The sequence below is a fragment of the Agelaius phoeniceus genome, chromosome 1 (genome assembly GCF_051311805.1).
Source record: "Agelaius phoeniceus isolate bAgePho1 chromosome 1, bAgePho1.hap1, whole genome shotgun sequence".
Taxonomy (NCBI): domain Eukaryota; kingdom Metazoa; phylum Chordata; class Aves; order Passeriformes; family Icteridae; genus Agelaius; species Agelaius phoeniceus.
In genome coordinates, this window is record NC_135265.1 from 13,973,183 (window position 1) to 13,991,245 (window position 18,063).

Genomic DNA, 18,063 nt, shown 5'->3' on the forward strand with positions numbered 1-18,063 from the left:
TGAACCTGGCTGGTGGGGTCAGAGCAACTAATTTCCTGCTGATATGGGTTGGCTTTTCAGAAGTGGTAACAGGATTAAAATAAATTCTGTGGCCAGGAAATGTTGCCATCTCTAGTTGTGTGCTTGCAGATTATGAGAATGTATATGTTCATGGATATTATGTGCTGCATATGAAAGAAATAATTACCTGATTTGGTTGTTTGAAATCTGAATTCTCATTTCTTAGATAATTACTGAAGACACAATTATATTTAATTGTTTGAATTTTCAGTTTAATAAGTATTTTTGTAATTGTGCCTTCTTTTTGTTCCATTCAGAATTCAATGAGAGATGAGATTTTTCTTTTTTTGGCTAGTCATTAGTATTCACAGCTCTATCAGACTGCAGTTCAAACTCTTCACTTGTTTTTGTCACAGAAGATGATGGAGCAAGGTTGCTTAGAAACACTGAGCCACCCTCGCAATGGGAGATATCAATCTGTTATGTGTGTTCACCTGCACATGCAGGGCAGAAAATTGAGTTTTTCTGCAGATTATGTTAATTCATTGCAAGTTTGTTTCATCTATAGTATGCTTAAATATAGATAAACAGACATTTTGTTTTATTAGATATAGTGAGAAAAACTATTGGTTTTTTAAAAACAGTCATTTCCAAGTATGACAGTTCTAATTTGCCTGCATGACTTCCAAAAAGAAAGTGTTACTATTCTTGGCTGAGTTAATCAACTTGTCTTTTATTGACAAGTTGCATAAATTGGAGATTTCATGATCTATTTATAACTTTTTTTTCTAAGTTTCCAGCTTTAGTCTTCAGTTCAAGAAAATATGTCTGCTTGACTACCAACAGCAATTACATTTTTCCCTAATCTAGTGGAACTCTTGATCTTTTTAAGACTGGACTAAAAATAAACCAAGTCACTCAAGTTATACAATTTTTGATCTTTTCAGCTATGAGTAACTTTGCCTATTTTTAGACCAGCTGTAATTGTACACTAATGTGCTGGAAAAGATAAATGTAGCTTTTAATCACTCTAACTTCTAAGCATTTCAATTATTTCACTTATTAAATATGCTGAAAATGCATATATTTCCTCCTGTGAGTCTGGAATAGACTTTAGTGTATTTTCAAGGGACTTGAAAATTTTGCATCACTGAGCTCCTACCTTTCTCTTTAACACACAAGCTGTTGTATGGGGAGGTTGTTGACATGGGACCCAGCTTTATTTTCCTTACTTATGATGAACTGGTTCTCTTTATGTCTCAAGAACAAGAAATCAGGTTAAGAGTTGTACAACAGTGCTTCTGTAAAGCTATACAATTCTTCTGGGTAGTTCATACAGTAACACATCAGAAAATTAATAGTATAACTATAGTGGTGCTAATGTAGTAACAAACCAATAAAATGGCAAGTGTGAATAAGCAGGAAATAATTTAATTCTCAGTTCAGTTTTCACTAAGATTTTAATAAAAATGAGAATGAAGTTCTGTAATCTATTAGAGCATGTTACGTGTTGCTAATAATTGAATTATTCTGATGCCCATAGACTTAGATATTTTTGGGCTGCGTCCTTGTCTGAATTTTTTGCATGCTTAAAGATAATTGAGTCTGACTTTTCCTATAATAGGTACACTCTAGTAATAGACCCAGTACAACCCCCAAAACAAAACAGCAATTTATTATGACATACATCCTTTGGAGTTACAGGAAAATATTTGGCAAACTTTCTTTTCTTTATTTCATTATGAACATAGTACAGTGTTAAGGAGGAAATATCTCTAGTACTTTATAAGCCACCATTGTCTCCTGTAGCTTCTCTTTAGATCAGGTGTGGGCCACAACAAAACAAGAACCCAGAACTGTGGTCTTTGTCTTTTTACACATCTGTTATTTCCCCACATTGTAGTATCACAATCCCTTTTATATTTTTGTGTTGAGCACTACTTTGTATTATATAACTTGGTTATATTCTTTTTAATTTGACTCTGCATTGATTTCCTAGTCTGTGCAGTTGGTTTCCTGCCTTTCTGTTGGTGCAGCAGGTGGCTCTGTGTTTGAACACAGCTACGGATGAGATGTGCAGATATCTGGGTAATTTTCAGTCCTGTAGTTTCTTATTAGGAAATAATATTTTAAAAATACATGCTTATAATGCTGCAAAGTCAGAACACTATCAAGTCAGCCAGGTAACTTGGCAATGGTGAGGAGCCAGATCTTTCCTGAAAGTAACACTGTGGAGATGAGGTTTCAGGAGAGCAGGTGCGGTGCACTCATGTGATAGTATGGATGAATCTATTACTGTGGCAAAGTAAAATGTGCATTCTTCATTACACTTTTCAGGTTGTTCAGACTGTATGAAAACAATCCAGAGTTAAAACCATCCATGTCAGTAGTTGCTAATACAACTTCACTACAATGAGATCCCAGCAGAAAATACAAAACCTCCTACACGTATTAATAAGAGGAATTCTCAGGGGAGAGTCTGTAGATCGGGTGAAGCAGAGGTATGAGGAAGCAGAGACAAAAATATTCTCAAGAGTAAAATTGAGAGGGGAAGCAAGTTCAATATGCTCTCATTTTCTTCTGAGTTTTTCTTTCTCCTGGCTTTGTGCTGAGTCCTGCCATTTCCCTACTGCAGGAGCCACCAGTAATTTATAAGAGCATGTGTGCCCAGGCCTCTGCCTGCTGCCTTCAGGCTGCAGAGAGAGTGTTTTTGTAGTGTTTGCTATGAGTTGTTAGCATCATTTTAGAGCATTTGACACGCGATTATGAGGTCCAGTATTGCAGGTAGATTGTTTGGGTGGTAGGGAAGGGTGGGATTGACATGCTGTATTGATGAAAATGGACTTGGCTATTACTACAGACTCTTCCTGTTTGTTTGTTAGTGAAGATGCAGGTAAAGCTGCAGAGGGAATGATGGCTGCTGTTCTCACCTCCCTTTACTTACCCTAATGATTATTTGAAATAATATTTCATAGCTCTAGGGTAGGTATCTTTTTCACCTCTTTTGAGCTCCCTTACTGCTGACTCTCAAAAACCCCAGAAACACCCCAGCAATAAAGCAACAGCAACTAAAAAACCCAAGCAAAATCAAATAAACAAACAATCCCTCTAAGATGCTGAATACCAGGCACAGAATTCAGTTTTTGGTATGACAGTGGGTGATAGTGAAATTGCAGGAGTAATTTTGTTTTCCATTTGGTTCTTCTTGGTCTTAGTTTCAAAAAGTTAATACTTGGTTGTGTATATGTATTTGTAGCTTCTCATGACTAGAATGCTCACACATAGCAGAGGCAAAATTTAATTCTAACACTGCCTTCTCGATGTGTTTAGTAAAGATAGGGGGCTTTTCCTTGTACTAAAATGAGAGGGTAGGAATTTTTAGTGTCATCATTTCTGTGAGTTCCTCTGGAAGGTGGGTAGTAGATAGTACATGGAGGAGAGTTCTGTGTCTGTGGTTCAGGAATGAGGAGAAGGATCAATTGGTGAGAGCTCAAACACGCTGCAGTAGGAAATGGGTGTACAGAAACTCTTTCTCTCTCTTGGTAAAGGGTAGAAGTCAAGGGAACCCATATGTATGGTGGAACGATTGTAAGGTCTTAAACAAATTTTAAAACTGGAAGGCAGCATTATAAGGTTTAAATTGAAGTGGCTGTACTTTGTTAGGCAGAGAGAGTCATTGTCTTGAGCCCCCAGTCTTGTATTTGTGCTAGAGAATCTCCATTATCACATGCACACTAAGACTATCTTTTTTTTCATTTTCTCTAATGCAGAAGTGAGTTCACAAATTGAGCTTGTTTAACTGAGCTAATTTGGTGTCATTATCAGTCAATATATCAATTGAATGTGGCTTGTGTTTTGCTGATATTTGGGAGCTTTTATTAAAATGAAGACCTCTGCCTCTATGCAAAACATATGCATCCTTTATTGCCAAAGTGTTATTTAATTCACTTTGTGTTTTGTGACATTTTACTCTTATTTTTTGGAGGAAAAATAATTGTTTTTCTCAAACCATCCTTAGTTGCTGTTTTTTTTCAAAGTTAGAGTGAATTGTTTTTTATCCTGCTTGTTTAGGACAGGGCTAAACCTATAAAATTTGCTGAAAATTTCCTTGACATACAGAAAGGAATAGTAACTTGCACATTCTTCCCCTGTATGCATTTTTCATTATAAGAAAAGATTTATGGTTGTAATATGACCCTGTGAATTGAGCCACTTTCTGCAGAGTGTTGTTTTAGCACCTAAAGCAGCAGGAATTATTGGAATGCATGTTTTGCATTTTGATTTCCATCCTATAAGGTTGACCTTTAGTTTCTCTTTGTTTTTGTCATGTTTGCCTTTCTTTATGCTTAATGGGCATCAGTGTTGCTTTTTCTTCATATTGATAATAGCTTTCAGTAACTTCTGTCTTTGTTCACTGGGAGAGATAAATAGTTTAAATCTTGATTAAATGCCATGTTAGATGTTGAATTATTCTTAATAAACCCTCTGCTATAAAATCATGCATAAATCTGAGTGTATTCTTTATGTTCCTCTGGAACTGCTGACTGTGTTCAGTATGCATTTCTGGTGCAGCTTTGATTTCAGAGTGAAATGGAAAACATTGTGAGAAAAGAGAATATTGATTTTTCTTCTAGTTAAGCAATGGTTTTCCAGGTGACAGAGCTCAATTATATTATACTGGATATTGGACTATTCAACATATGCCTTTTTAGTGAAGTGATTCTGAACAGTAATGTCCTATATCTTAATTAAACCAATATTTTGAGGGCAGTTGGATAGAACATACATTTGAAAATGTAAATGTCAAGTATATTGTACCAAGGCTTATCTCTTAAATACTGTGAGGTTACTGCCCAGATGAGGCTGCTGGGAATAATAACAATTGTTCAGCCTTTTCTTTTTCTGTTGCTGTGTAATTGGATAATGATGTTTGTCCATTTGATAACTACCTTAAAGTGTAAATTAGGCTAAGTTGGAAGTGGATGTAAAAACATGTTATTTGAATTTTTAATTACTGAGTTGGAGTGGGTGCTTCATGGGAGGTCAGTCTGCAGGCCTCTCCCAAAAGCCTTGTCAGAAAATTCCACTTAATGGTAGAGAAAAATGCTGAAAGAGAAGAGGTGTCTTGAGTGGCAAAGACAGCTTAGTCACTTAAAGGAATTAAATGAGCTCTTTAAAGTAGGTGAGAAGCTGGCAGTGTGTAATGCAGGCATGGTTTGTGTTTTATATATACAATTCAAATTCTGAGGTATCCTGACTTTGTGCTGTGTGGGTGTGTGAGTGTGTAGGGAATCAGTTTCAGGGAGTAGGGATACATTCATGGCCTGTTTGGGAAGCACTGTATAGATTTAGTTAGGTGGGTTGCAGTTTCTATATTGATCCAAAGCCATTGCAAATAAAATGAAATGAATGCTAATAGGATCTCATTAACCTCGTTGATTTATGCATGTTAAAAGCTCTGAGATTTGCTGTCTGCAAGATCTTTAGCTTCCAGCTTTTTCTCCCTTCCTCATCCCCAAGTAGGCACCAGTGCTACCAGTGCCATGTACAGAGAAGTTAACTGTATCAGTGCAATGCAGACATGTTGCTCTATAGCTGGAAATATTTTAATAAATCAGGAATAATAATATGTTTTTAGGTTGAATGTTTCTGCTTCTGTTAAATAACAAGGACAGTTCTGAATTTTAAAAACTGGTCAGGATAGTGATTAATGCTAAAAGTACTGTAAGGCCTAATTTAGAACTAGTTTCAGGAATGTTTTGAGATCGGATAAGAATATGGTGATACATATATGTGTGTGTATATATATATATATATATCTACTGGTGCTATCCCAGTATAGTGTGCCAGTATGACAGAAATAAATAGCTTGCATCTTACACACTAGCAGTTTTGTATTCCACTTGGTTTTTCCTACCTTAGTGGAGGTTCTCTGAGTTATTCTTAAAGGAAAAATATGAAAAATTTCAATCTCTTTGAAGTTAGCAGAAGAAAGCGACTTCTCATCTGTAGATGAGCAATCAAGATAAAAATATGCCACTCTTTCTCTGAGAGACAAGTAAGTGGTGGTCCAGCTATCTCAGAGCTTCTGTGTAGCTTTGGAGGATGTGACCTTCAGTTCAGTGAGCACACAGGGAGGGTGTCTGTAGCCCTGTTTCTTTATTAAAATAATGCAGAGAGCCTGGGGAGGAGATCAAAAACCAAAGGCTTCTCCTTGTGAAGTTTGGTGGTGTTTACCTTCATTCTAGCAGCGCTTGATGGATACCATACGTGTGCATGCCGTGGCTGCCAAATGCTGATGCATTTCTCTTTGGGCTTTGGTGCACATCTGACACAGTTCAGACTTGGAAGGTTTTGTTCATCTGGATTAGTGAAAATTGCTGGCTGAGGGAAGCTGGATGAGTGATCAGGCAGTCTGACTGTAAACCTTTTGTATTGGAAAAAGATTAAAAAACCAAACAAAAGCCACCACGCCTTACTTCATGAAGTTGAGATCTTTTGAGAAGTTTTGTTCTGTTCTATGTGGAAACAAATTAGCATTTCCAAGCAGATTAAGAAGAGGAATCAGCAGAACTATCATCTCAGAAAGATTAACTAAGGCCTTGAATTTTGTGAACATTTTGTGATATTTCTTCAGTTTTCTTTTTTTTTTCTAACTTAAGGGTCCCAAAAATGAATGCAGAAAACAACATACTTGCACATGGTTGCTGTTGTATGATCATTCTTCTAAAAAAATGCACCGAAATTTTTGCCCCTTGCTTAACCTATGAAGATATGCCCTTTCTGTCTTAAAAATGAGATTACGCTCTGTTTTAAGTATTTTGCATAATAAATGCAACCTCCTGTTCTTTAAGGACATACAGTTCCCATATTCACTAAAAAAAAGGAGAAATAAGCCATTTTAATTTATAACCAAGAGATTTTTTTTCTTTTGACCATCGGTATCTTTTGACCAGTGCCATGAATATTGACAATATGAGAGCCTGTGCTTTCCATACAGCTACATGAGCCACTGTGAATGGTACAGGTTTGCTCATGCTCTGGCAGCTTTGAGATTTGTAACCTGCTTTGCTGTCTTCTGGTGAACAGAACATCCCCTCCTAAGCAGGATTCCCATCGATGTCTTCCTCCTCCACATACACTTTGCACAGATAATGTAGCTCTGTGGAGGAAATACTTCCACACAGATGTTACATGAAAGACATAGAGGAAAAATAACCTTTTAATCTGATTGGTGTGTTGCTGTCCCATATGAAGCACAGGCCTCAGCTCTGCTGACCTTTTTTGCATGCCAGGAGCTACCTTTGCCAGGTGTCCTATTGAACTTGGGTGAATTTTCTGGGCGTGGAAAATTCTACTTCCATAGACTGGAAGTTTGTGCTTACTCTCTTGTGTGAGTCACAATGTGTATGGGTGAGTCTTCTCAAGAGGGAGTTATTACAGATTTTGAGCTGAACCTTGGGTTCTGAAAAGCTAATATTCCCACCAGAATTGAAATATGAAAGACATGGCTTGTGTAGCTTGCTGCTGCTTTGTTATCTAGAAGCTCTTTTAACACTTTGCCTTGATAACTGAAGGCAAGAAATAATATGGCTGCATTTTCCCAATAAAAGCATTCTTTGAAGTTTTTTGAAGTTAACTTTGCAGACCCTTGTTGCCCATATCTCTGAGAAGGTAATGCCATGAGGAGTCCAGCTCTTGCCATCTCTGAGGTAGGAGGGTGGTGCCTGACCTGCAAGGCAAGGGCAGCCTGTGGAGGATGTGGGTTCATATTTGTCTCTGTCAGTGTGAAAGGGGAGAGGTTTTGAGCTGCAGATGGAGAGCTGCAATGAGTCAGGAGAAACGGCAAGGAATTCTGCTTGGTATGTTTTCTCTTGGATTTATTTTTTCTCACCTGCAGTTTTTATTTCTCCTAAACATTACTGAGAATACTGGATTTGTATTTCTTGAAATATTAATAAGTTTGTTGCCTCTTTAAATTGCAGTAGTTTATTTGTAATCTTAATGACATTTTGTCTCTATGGAGGTTCTGAGAGTAAGGAACTAGTAATGCTGAAACTCACACATCTGTTGGTATATGGGGTTAGTGTCCTGTCTCAAAATTTATAAGATCATAATCTGTTAGGAGTTTGAGGGACATTTTTCAGACTTGGCTATTGAAGAAAAATCAGACTCAAAGTAGAAAGAGTGTTCAGCCAGCCCTTCTGCATTCTCCCTGGGCCATGGCAATGTAAGGGCTGAGCCCTGCGCTTGCTCACAGCAGCCCTCCCCATGCACCACTGCAGGCTTGGGGAAGAGTGGCTGGGAAGCTGCCTGGTGGAAAAGGGCCTGGGGTGCTCGCCAGCAGTTGGCTGAACATGAGCCAGCAGTGTGGCCAAAAAGGCCAGTGGCATTCTGGCTTGTATAAAACTGGTGTGACCAGCAGGAACAGGCCAGTGATTGTCCCTCTGTGCTCAGCACTGGTGAGGTCCCACCCTGTGTGAGTCCTGTGTCCAGCTTTGGGCTCTGCACTACAGGAAGGACATTGAGGTGCTGGAACATGTCTGGAGAAGGGCAACCAAGCTGGTGAGGGCTGTGGAGAGTCATATGGGAACAGAGAGGGAGCTGGGGTGTTTAGCCTGGAGAAAAGGAAGCTCAGTGGTGACCTTATCACTCTGTAATTCCCTGAAAGGAGATTGTAGCCAGGTGGGGCTTGGGCTCTTCTCCCAGGCAACCAGTGACAGGACAAGAGGAAATGGCTTCGAGCTGTGATAGGAAATGTTCAGGTTGGACCTTAGGGTGAATTTTTTCATGGAAAGAATTGGAATGGGCTGCCCAGGGGAGTGGAGTCATCATCTCTGGGAATGTTTAAGAAAGGACTGGATGTGACATTTAAAGCTAGTTTAGTTGACAAGATGGTGTTCAGTCAAAGTTTGGACTCATTGATCTTGCAAGTCTTTTCCAGTCTTTGATTCTATGAAGTAAAGTAAAAAATTGGCTCAATCCATGAGCTGTTGGGCTATATGCCCTGATGTTGGCATTAGCTGCTATCTATAAATATTCTTGTCTCGGCTTTACATGGGATTTAACTGGGAGATGTTTGGTCATTGTTTTCTTGGCATTCAAATATGGAAACCAGCCAGCTCAAGTAAAACATGTGATGCTTGTTAGGGCAAACTAGACATGAGCCAAGTCTCGTGTCTGACGGCAACAGGAAGGCAGTTGTTTTAGCTGCCAGTCACTGGTGATTTCGCTGAAAAATGATGTGTAGTGTTTCCAAATCAGTTATGGTCTTTGGGAGATGCCAGTCTTTGCCAAACTTGTCCCCTTGCTTGTTGTCTGGTATTCATTTTGGAGTTATGTGAGAGCATATTACTAGAAAAAGTGGTTTTTATTTTTCAGGCCAAGTGCTACAATCTGGGATAACTCTGTCCTTCAGTCAGTCTTCATCTCTGTGGTACAGTTCTTGTTGAGACAAATGCCTCACTTATTTGTGTCTTACTGCTCTGAAGAGAAACCAGAGCAATACATTCCAACTGACAAAAACTACCACCATTCTGGATCAGCCTGTTTCCAAAATGCTGTTCAGACTCTTACTGAGAGTGTCCCAGGAGTGCAATGTGTCCCCAGTGCAGACTGGAGCTGGTGGCTCTGTTATCTACAGCACATAGTAACTGTATCTTATGTATAAAAACCATCTTTGCATACATATGGCAAACAGAACAGTTTATTTCTGAAAAAAAGCTTAGCTGTTACTGCAGCTTGCTGATTCTGACCCAGGAAGTCTTCGTGAGGCCCAAATTAGAGTTTCTTTGGGTTTGCTTGTGCCTATGACATCATTTATGCAGACTGTGGGCTTCACTATAATGCCAAGTATGAAACAGCATCTTGTGAGGAATTATTTTTGAACAGCTAATTATAACATTATAAGTAAAAAACATTCTGTATTCATTTTCAGCAGACTCTTCTTTAAAGTTTCTCATCAGTTAAATTTATTTTATACTCATATCAGCTCTGGTGGTAAATACTTTCTTCAACTATATTACTGCAATTTCTGAGAAAAATCTTGGTTTTTTTGTTTCCCCTGTTCATATGATGTTCATATTGTGATGATGATGTTAGGAAATGTTTCATCTCTCTGTACAGTCCCTCATCTGGATGTGGACTCTGAAGAACTGTCTTGGAGATGTGTTTTGCTTTCTTCTGGTTAACATGTCCTAAGTTTCCTCAGAGGTCTTAATAGAGGCCTCATAATTTTTTTATCAAATAGCTTTTAGTTAACCTTCTTAAAGGATTCATAGCTAGAGATCAGCAGGGAATAAAATATATTGATTTGGAGATAATGACTCAAATTCTTCTGTGCTTTTTTCGGGATGTATTTTGTATGTATCTTATAAAATGTGAATTCTGCAAGCATTGTGAGCAGCTTGAGGATACAAATAGTTGCTCAGGATAAGGAAGGCAGGGACCAAATTTCTGACATACTGGGGCAAGTAGTGTTTTTCAAATTGTGGTTTTAGCAATGTGAAAGGTGATGTCCTTGCTGAATAAAATGTAGGACTACAATTGAAGAATGTAGGTTTCTGTTCTATGTTTTACAGATTTCTGAAGTCACTTGCATAGACATTTGGTCTCTTAAAAACCTTAACCTGAAATAATAGTGTTACAGGCACTATGAAACATTGGCTTGCCTTGGAATGCTAATTAATATAATTTGGACATTTATGTGGAGGTGCAAACATACTGTGAAATAATTTTATATTCAAGCTTGCCTGTCCAAGAGAGTAGATGGAACAGGTACCTTGGTAGTTTCAGTCTCTCCCCTAGGGTTCTGTCCATAGCAGTCCATGTCTGTGTCCCATTAGTACTGAGGTGAAGTTGTGGCATTACCCTGGTGTGACAGCAGTTCCAGTTGTTGGAACTTTGTGTTTGTGGTGTCTTAATTTCTAAGCCAAGCTGCAGTGGGGTCTGCCAGGATTTGCCAGGTTAGGTTATTCATTGGAAAGTAGAAAACTAGACAATCTTTTTCTTTTAAACATGGTGATGCTAACACCAAGTTGCAAGGCCTTTCTATACAAGCATTTTGTCATAGCCTTTTAGAATATTTTTTCACTTCCTTTGGTTTGCAGAGACCTTTGGAGTGTGCTAGTGAAAATACAGACTTCCTGGCAGTGAACACTTCCTGGCACATTAACACTTTTTGATTTTCAGAATTTGTTTTTGCAGGCTAAGGAGTGGTTCACAGACCACCAGGTGTTCCAGACCTGGAGGTGAAATCCTGTTGTTTTAACGTTTTTTCTTGAGTACTTCAGTGTTTCTATGGTTTTGCTAAAGCCAAAAATGTCTGCAATTTTTGTAGGCTGTAGGGAGACTGGAGTACATGAAAGGAGAAAAAATCAAGTTCCATCTTAGTATGTTTTCATGAGGTGATCAGCATACACATGTATGCCAAGTCTCCAAGGATTTTAAAAAGTGTTTGATAACTGCAGTATTGAAAAGGTCATAATACAGCAGTGTGCAAACATGTAGGTAATCATGTTCTCATGCCAAAATGTATTGCTGCAGATTTCCAAGTACTGGATTTATTATTAGAAAAGGTGGACTTAAAATGAACTCTGAAAGATGCCTTATGGGGGGAAGCCAAATCCATGAGGACTTTCAGAAGTACAGGAGGAAGCTAGTCTTATGCCACACACACAAAGTCCTGTTCTCAGAGATGGTTTATCCTTTTGACTTTTATTTTGTACATTATTTACAGAGAACATAGAATGGAATTTATTGATGGAAAAACTAAAGCCAAAAATTGACTCTAACATTTTTCATTAATGTATGCCAGTGTTTGATGTTTGTTTTCTTCAGATTTTGTCTAAGAGAGTAAGTCTGGCATTAGGATTGAATTTGCCTAGTACAATGTTGGAAGTAGGTAATCCAATCCTATGTTTTTCTTCTTGGCACCTCAAAAAGGTGCATATTTTACATGAAAGTGATATCAGAAATGGAGTAACTAAAGGCTTTTTATTTCAACATTTATTCCAGTTAAATGATCAGGTTAATAAATAGCCAGTAGGGAGAATGATAATGGAAGAGCAAGTCAAAAGTATCATGTATAATGCTTTACATGTAACATATTCTGAACTATTTATTTCCTTGAATGCCCCTCAAGTCAATGTTTGCCAGCTTTAACTGGCTAGAAGGCAAAAACCCTCTGGGTGGTGAGCAGGCTGTGTGGACCCCTCATCATGTTGGGTTCTCCTTGCTGCTTTCAGTTTTAACCTAAGCTCTGAAGATCTTTTGAAGGTCTCCTGAGCAGTGGGTTGATACAGCTTGGGGAAGCACTGTGTCAGTTATATTCCATCATCTTGGATAGGCTAAGGATAATTGCTTGCTGCTTTTCTATGGATGTGCTGCTTTTCTATGGATGCTTCCCATTACCCTTGTACCTCATGCTATGTTTTTTTGTTTAGTAATTGTGGATTTCAGCCTTTGTTTTACAGCCCTCAGCATATTTTTTTTCTTTGTACAGAGACCAAAACCCCATTGGTTTAATAAAAACATTTTCAATAATTATACACACTAATGTGTGTCCTTTTATTGTGATATTAATGATACATAACCCCCCCTGAATTTGTCAGCCCCAGTCAACCATAAAGATAAACTGAGGAGCTGTGATTTTTAGCAGAACATTTTGAAATATGAGCAAACTGAAAAAAAAAAAAATTACTGCTATTACAAACCATACTTCTTTGCAAGATTGGTATAAAACTGTACTTTAATATAGAAAATCACATTGTGGATCATATGGAACATTTCTAAATGGTATCTGCATCTGTTGTGTTTTTCTGCTAGCAACACTTACTTCAGAAGTGCTTTTTTGTTGTTCATGTGTGTACTTTTAGTTACAGTAAGTGAGCAAGGTCAAATCTTATTGCTGTTCTGGGAGAGTTTTTTTTAAAAAAGTGCTTATCTGCATATTTTGGTGGATGGGTAAGAAAGTCTATTAAAGTGTAGAAAAATAATTTTAATTATAGTACAGTTCTTCTGTTAGGTGCTGTAGGAAACACATCCTTATGGTCAAAGGTACCCTTTAAGTTTTTTGGGAGGCTGTATCATTCATTTGTTTGGCCCTTTTCTTTCATAGCAATGGTTGGTACTATATAGTTGGTATTATAGAATGAGCAGCAATCCTGTGCTTCTCCCCTTTGTGCTAACCTGAAATAAAACATTAACCTGTGGGGTTTTTCTTGCTGCATTGTTCCTGTTACTGCTCACTCCATTAGAAGTGTCAAGCAATAACAGGCAATGGTACATACAAAGACACTTGGCTTCTGCCAAGGATTTGAACACTAAAAATCTTGCTTTGAAATTGCCATAGTTACATATTTTCTATAAAAGTAGACCAACAGACTTACAAACTTGAGAGAAAAACTTTTTCTGTGGGTGGCTGAAGCCATTGCTCACATAAGGCCTCCAGGCATTGCTGAATTCTGGAGGCCATGATTTTGCACCACCATTGGAAGGTGTCTGGACCCTTTTCCCACCTGCCATGTATTGCAGCCTGTCCCTGCTGCTGAGTGGTTTGAAGTTTGAGTTTGGAAACAACTGCACTTTGCTGACTTCTCTCCCTGTTCTTCACAGCATGAACAGGACTCGTTTGTGATCATTTGTGGATGTGTGCAGCCTGTTTGCTGCTTCAGGTGTCATCCCTATAGGACCCTGAGATGAGGCAGCACTGGCTAATCCAGTAGCTGCAGGAGACATTCATTGTAGTTTTGTTTTGCTGAGCAGAGTGAAGAGAGAGATAAGAGCCTGTGCTAATGTGTTACTTCCAGAGGTCTAATATTTATACAACTCATTAAAATTAAAATAGACATTTATGTTAGTGCAAGAGTGATGAGGGAAGGATTGATGTGTCCAGAAGTCTGTCTTTTCTAAGAATATTTGTATTAACTTATTAAGTAGTTTACTTTTCTCTATAAAAGTTGTTTCTATAAATTTACATGAATTGAATACTCTCATGCTATGGAGTGGCTTTTCCTGGTTTCTTTGGTCTGGTTTGTCAGCAAGCCTTTGTATCAACTCTTATGTTTGTCAGTGCAAAATTGATTTACTTTTAGGGGAAATCGGCTGGGCCAGAGATAAGCAAGTGGGAGAAAAGTTTAATCTGGTGAGCTTTGATGAATATTGTATTGCTGTTTATGGCCTCAAGCAAACATCATTCAACTTAATAAGACTCATTCAAGTGTATCGAGTGGGATGTGGTTGTTTCCTGTTTTGTTTTTTTAGAGACACACAGAGTTCAGTGTGTCAAATTATATCTAAATTAAAGGCAACAGTCCTTGGGAAAAAAAAAAAGTATTTTTTCTTTGGTCTTTCAGACATTTCATGGTTATCTTTCATTCATCTTCTTTTCATTTGCCTTTTGTATAAAATACTGCTTTCACCCTTGATTTCTTGGCAATTTTCTGTTTTTAAATCACTACACTGAGATTAAAATCTATTCTTTAAACTGAAAGTTATATTTAGGTAACACTTGTTATGTATTTTAATGCAGCCCATATTTTAAGAGAAAAAGTAGTTTCTGTTTACTGTATTAAAAATGCCTGGTAATACCAGAGTCAGTGATGAGTAGGTGTGTTGGTAATTGGCAAATAACATTTCAGCAGATACAGGACTATCTGTGAATTGTGAAATGAATTATTTTTTTTTTTTTAGCAAAATGACTGGACTTATTATTTCTGGGAAGAGGGAGTAATAAAAAGGAGAGGCAAAATGTATTAATAATTTATGAAAGTTGTCTCTCATAAAAACATTGCTTATCTTTGATAATGTATCACAATCAATGCATCAAATTTCTGTTTCAGACTGTTTATTCACACCATTTTATCTGACAGTTGAAATAATTCAACTTGGAAGGATGGGTATATACAGATGGACTATTTCACTACTGTGCATCAATGGGATTTCAGTTTGGCTTGCTTGAAATATTTTTCAACATTTTTTTTGAGATTCCTGACTCTGCTTATCTGTGACAAAGGGTAGTATGCCTAGAACAATAGGAGATTTGAAGAAGTTCCTTGTTTTTCAGTAGTCTTACCCTTTTTAAAGACCAAAAAAACACCTGTGAAAAGAAGTGGACTGTGTTAAAATGGCCAATTCAGTGAAAGATAGTGTAACAACTGAAGAAAATCCATATTCTTTTAGAAAGAGCTGAATTTTTTTTTTTTACATTTCCCTTGTAAATGTGCAGGGGGCTTCTCCATGCATGCAGGTATTCCTGCTTATTCCTTACCTTTAGACATGTTTGTTCTGGGGCAGGATGGCTGCTTAGATTATTGCTAACTTCACCCATGAAGTGGAAACAGTAGAATAAAACCACAAGCAAGTGGTTTTTCTAGAGCTAGTGTGTCACACCAAGAGCCATTCACAAACTCCTGTTGAGCTTTAAGTGGACTCCTGTGTCAAATCCCAGCACTAAAGAGCTTGACTATAGATGAAGGCTCATCAGTTTCTCTGAGTAAATGAAGCTGTTTGTATGTATTATGACTTTAGGACTGGAATATCAAATTGTTCTGTTGGGGAGAGGGAGGGCAGAAACTGCATGCTCCAAACCAAGAGATTCTAGGGTATGAAATACTCAGTGGATTTGTTCTCAGGATATTTTTTTGCTTATCTGAAGAATTATTTGCTACAAATTGAGCAGAGTTTGTTGTAATTTATAACCATATTTTTACATTTTATAATTTCTACTTTGCCTTTCTCTATCCTTTCTCTCTCATTTGAAAGTATTTCCTGTAATAAAGAAGCAACCTCACACACTGCATGTGATAGAAACTAATGATAAAACGATATATGCAAGAAGTATTTTTCAAGTGTCACAGGAATGTGGAAAAAAAATTAGAATGACTGTTTTTTTGCTTTGATTGTCACTCCTGCTCAGTGTCACAGTTTCTACTAGCATTGGCAAAATCTGCAGCATGGTACATGTTGCTACTTGCAGGGTTGGAAATAAGTAGATTGTAGGGACTAAGACTACTTGTATCTCAACTTGCAGAAAAAAATAGCAAGGGGGTTTTGGGGGATGGTGGAGTTGAACACTTGTTGAGCACAGTTGACCTGTGCTCATTCCCCATGCCTGGAAGATAAGCAGTGACAAGGAAAGCATTGAAATCCTTGGAGGTCACTGTTTATCACATCTGTGTCTCGTGCCAGTAGAGAGAGACAGGAACCAAAGAAAGAGAACACAATGTTTTTTTCCAGGCTACTACCTTAATGAAACTATTTTGGGGAATTGCAAGGTAGAAATAGATTACTGTTAAGATTTACCTTCATGTTACTCACCTGTGTTGAAAATCCCATCCTGTAAATGTAAGAAATTAATTTAGACCTTTCTGTTCAGACCTGTAGTAATGTTTGCCCTGAACAGACATAGATTTCTACTTGCTACATGGCTTTCAGTGTGACTGTTGTTTTTATGGAGACTATTTTACAGCAAAGCTAGCCAGGATTATTTTACTACTGAATCTTCATTTTTGAGGATTTCAAGGGTTCTTTTCAGTTCAAGTTTTCAAAACTGCTTAATATGTGGACTTTCATAGTCTGTTTTACAGACATCTGGTTTACCTAACATCTGCACAAGTTAGGTATTTCCTGAAAGGATAAGAACATAGTATTTATCTCTCTGGCTTTTATTTCTCTGTCTTTTTGAGGAATATTTTCCTTAGCATTTCAGTAAGGAAAGACTACATAAGAGGCATGTTACTCAGAAAATCAGACTTTGAGCTCAGGCTGAACCTTTGGTTCCTCACAGAGGAATCCTGCATGTTTGTGTCCTGCAGGTGGCTGTGAGGAGCCTTGCCCTGGGGTCTCCTATGCCAGGTGCCTTTTGAATCCCCTCCTCCTGGGAGCTGCAGGAGGGAGCTGTTGCTGCAGGGAGTGTGCAGGGCTGGCAGTTCCTCCCCTGCAAATCTCATTTCTTGTTGTCAGTGCGCTGCTGATGTTGCTCTGAAGTAGCTCCCAGTCTCTGCTGGGGTTCTCTGACCGGAGCTCCCAGTGCTCCTGCAGCCCCCCTGCGCCCATGGCAGCTGTGTGGGCTGGCTCAGGGTGTGCTCCACACCCTCTCCAGCAGGGTCTGCACGCTGCTCTTGCAGGCAGAGCCTGGCAGGGCGCACAGGGTGCTGTTCCCTAAGGGCTGCCCAGGGGCTCAGGGTGTGTGAGAAATGCTCTTGGCATCGTTCCTTGCACAGCTTACTGAAGCCTGGACACCTCTTTGAAACCAAACTTCCTGGTGTTTCACATGAGGAGCTTTGTGGTGCTGGTTGATTTACTTTGATTAGGCAGAGTTCATTAATCCCCTCCTGTCCTGAGAGCACGAGTGGAAAGCTGCCAGGCATGGGGACCTCTGCTCAGCTCTAGGTGCAGTCTGGTGTTGTGTGGGATCACCATCTGCACAGGCTAGTCTTTGATACATACCTCATGCCCTGCTATTTTTAATTAGATCTAGTTTGAAGTATAATAGAAGACAAAAGATGATATTTTATTAGGCTACAGCATAAAAATGCCATCTATCATGCTGTTCTGCTAAAATAGAATTATCGAATTTTTAATGTTCCTGTGTCTGGCCTGTCTTGTGAAACATGGTATAGTTTTCTAGACCCTGTTCTTGGTCATGTGGAGACTCTGCTTGGGTGGAATGAGCAGTCTTTATAAATATGAGATAGATTTAAAACAGTTCAGTGTATGAATTGTACATTTGTGTGTGTGATGTCACCCTGATTACAGACTGGACCAGTGATGCCTTACTCATCTTGCTTTTTTATTTTTTGTTTTTAAGGTTTGGGGAAAAAACAGCAATTGGAACTGGTTGTGACAACTGATTATGGTGTCTTTGCACTCAGTTCTACCTTTTGCCCTGCTTTCCTTCAGTTTGCTTTCATGCAGAGGTTCTGTTTGTAATGGCAGCTGTTGTTTGGGCTGGGTGTTGCTTTGCTGGGTTCTCAAGCTGTCCCTCTTTGCTGCTCCTTTCAAATCTGCAGTGGGGGAGGCTGGTGTAGCCATGAGTGTGCTGGCCCCATGTGAAAAGTGTTT

The 18,063-nt window shown here is 38.5% G+C and overlaps 1 protein-coding gene across 12 annotated transcripts in view; it reads left to right on the forward strand.

Moving 5' to 3' along the window:
* The window catches only part of PARD3 (par-3 family cell polarity regulator), a 446,494-nt gene that overhangs the window by 106,014 nt on the left and 322,417 nt on the right, over positions 1-18,063 (forward strand). The gene's annotated exons all lie outside the window — the stretch shown is intronic.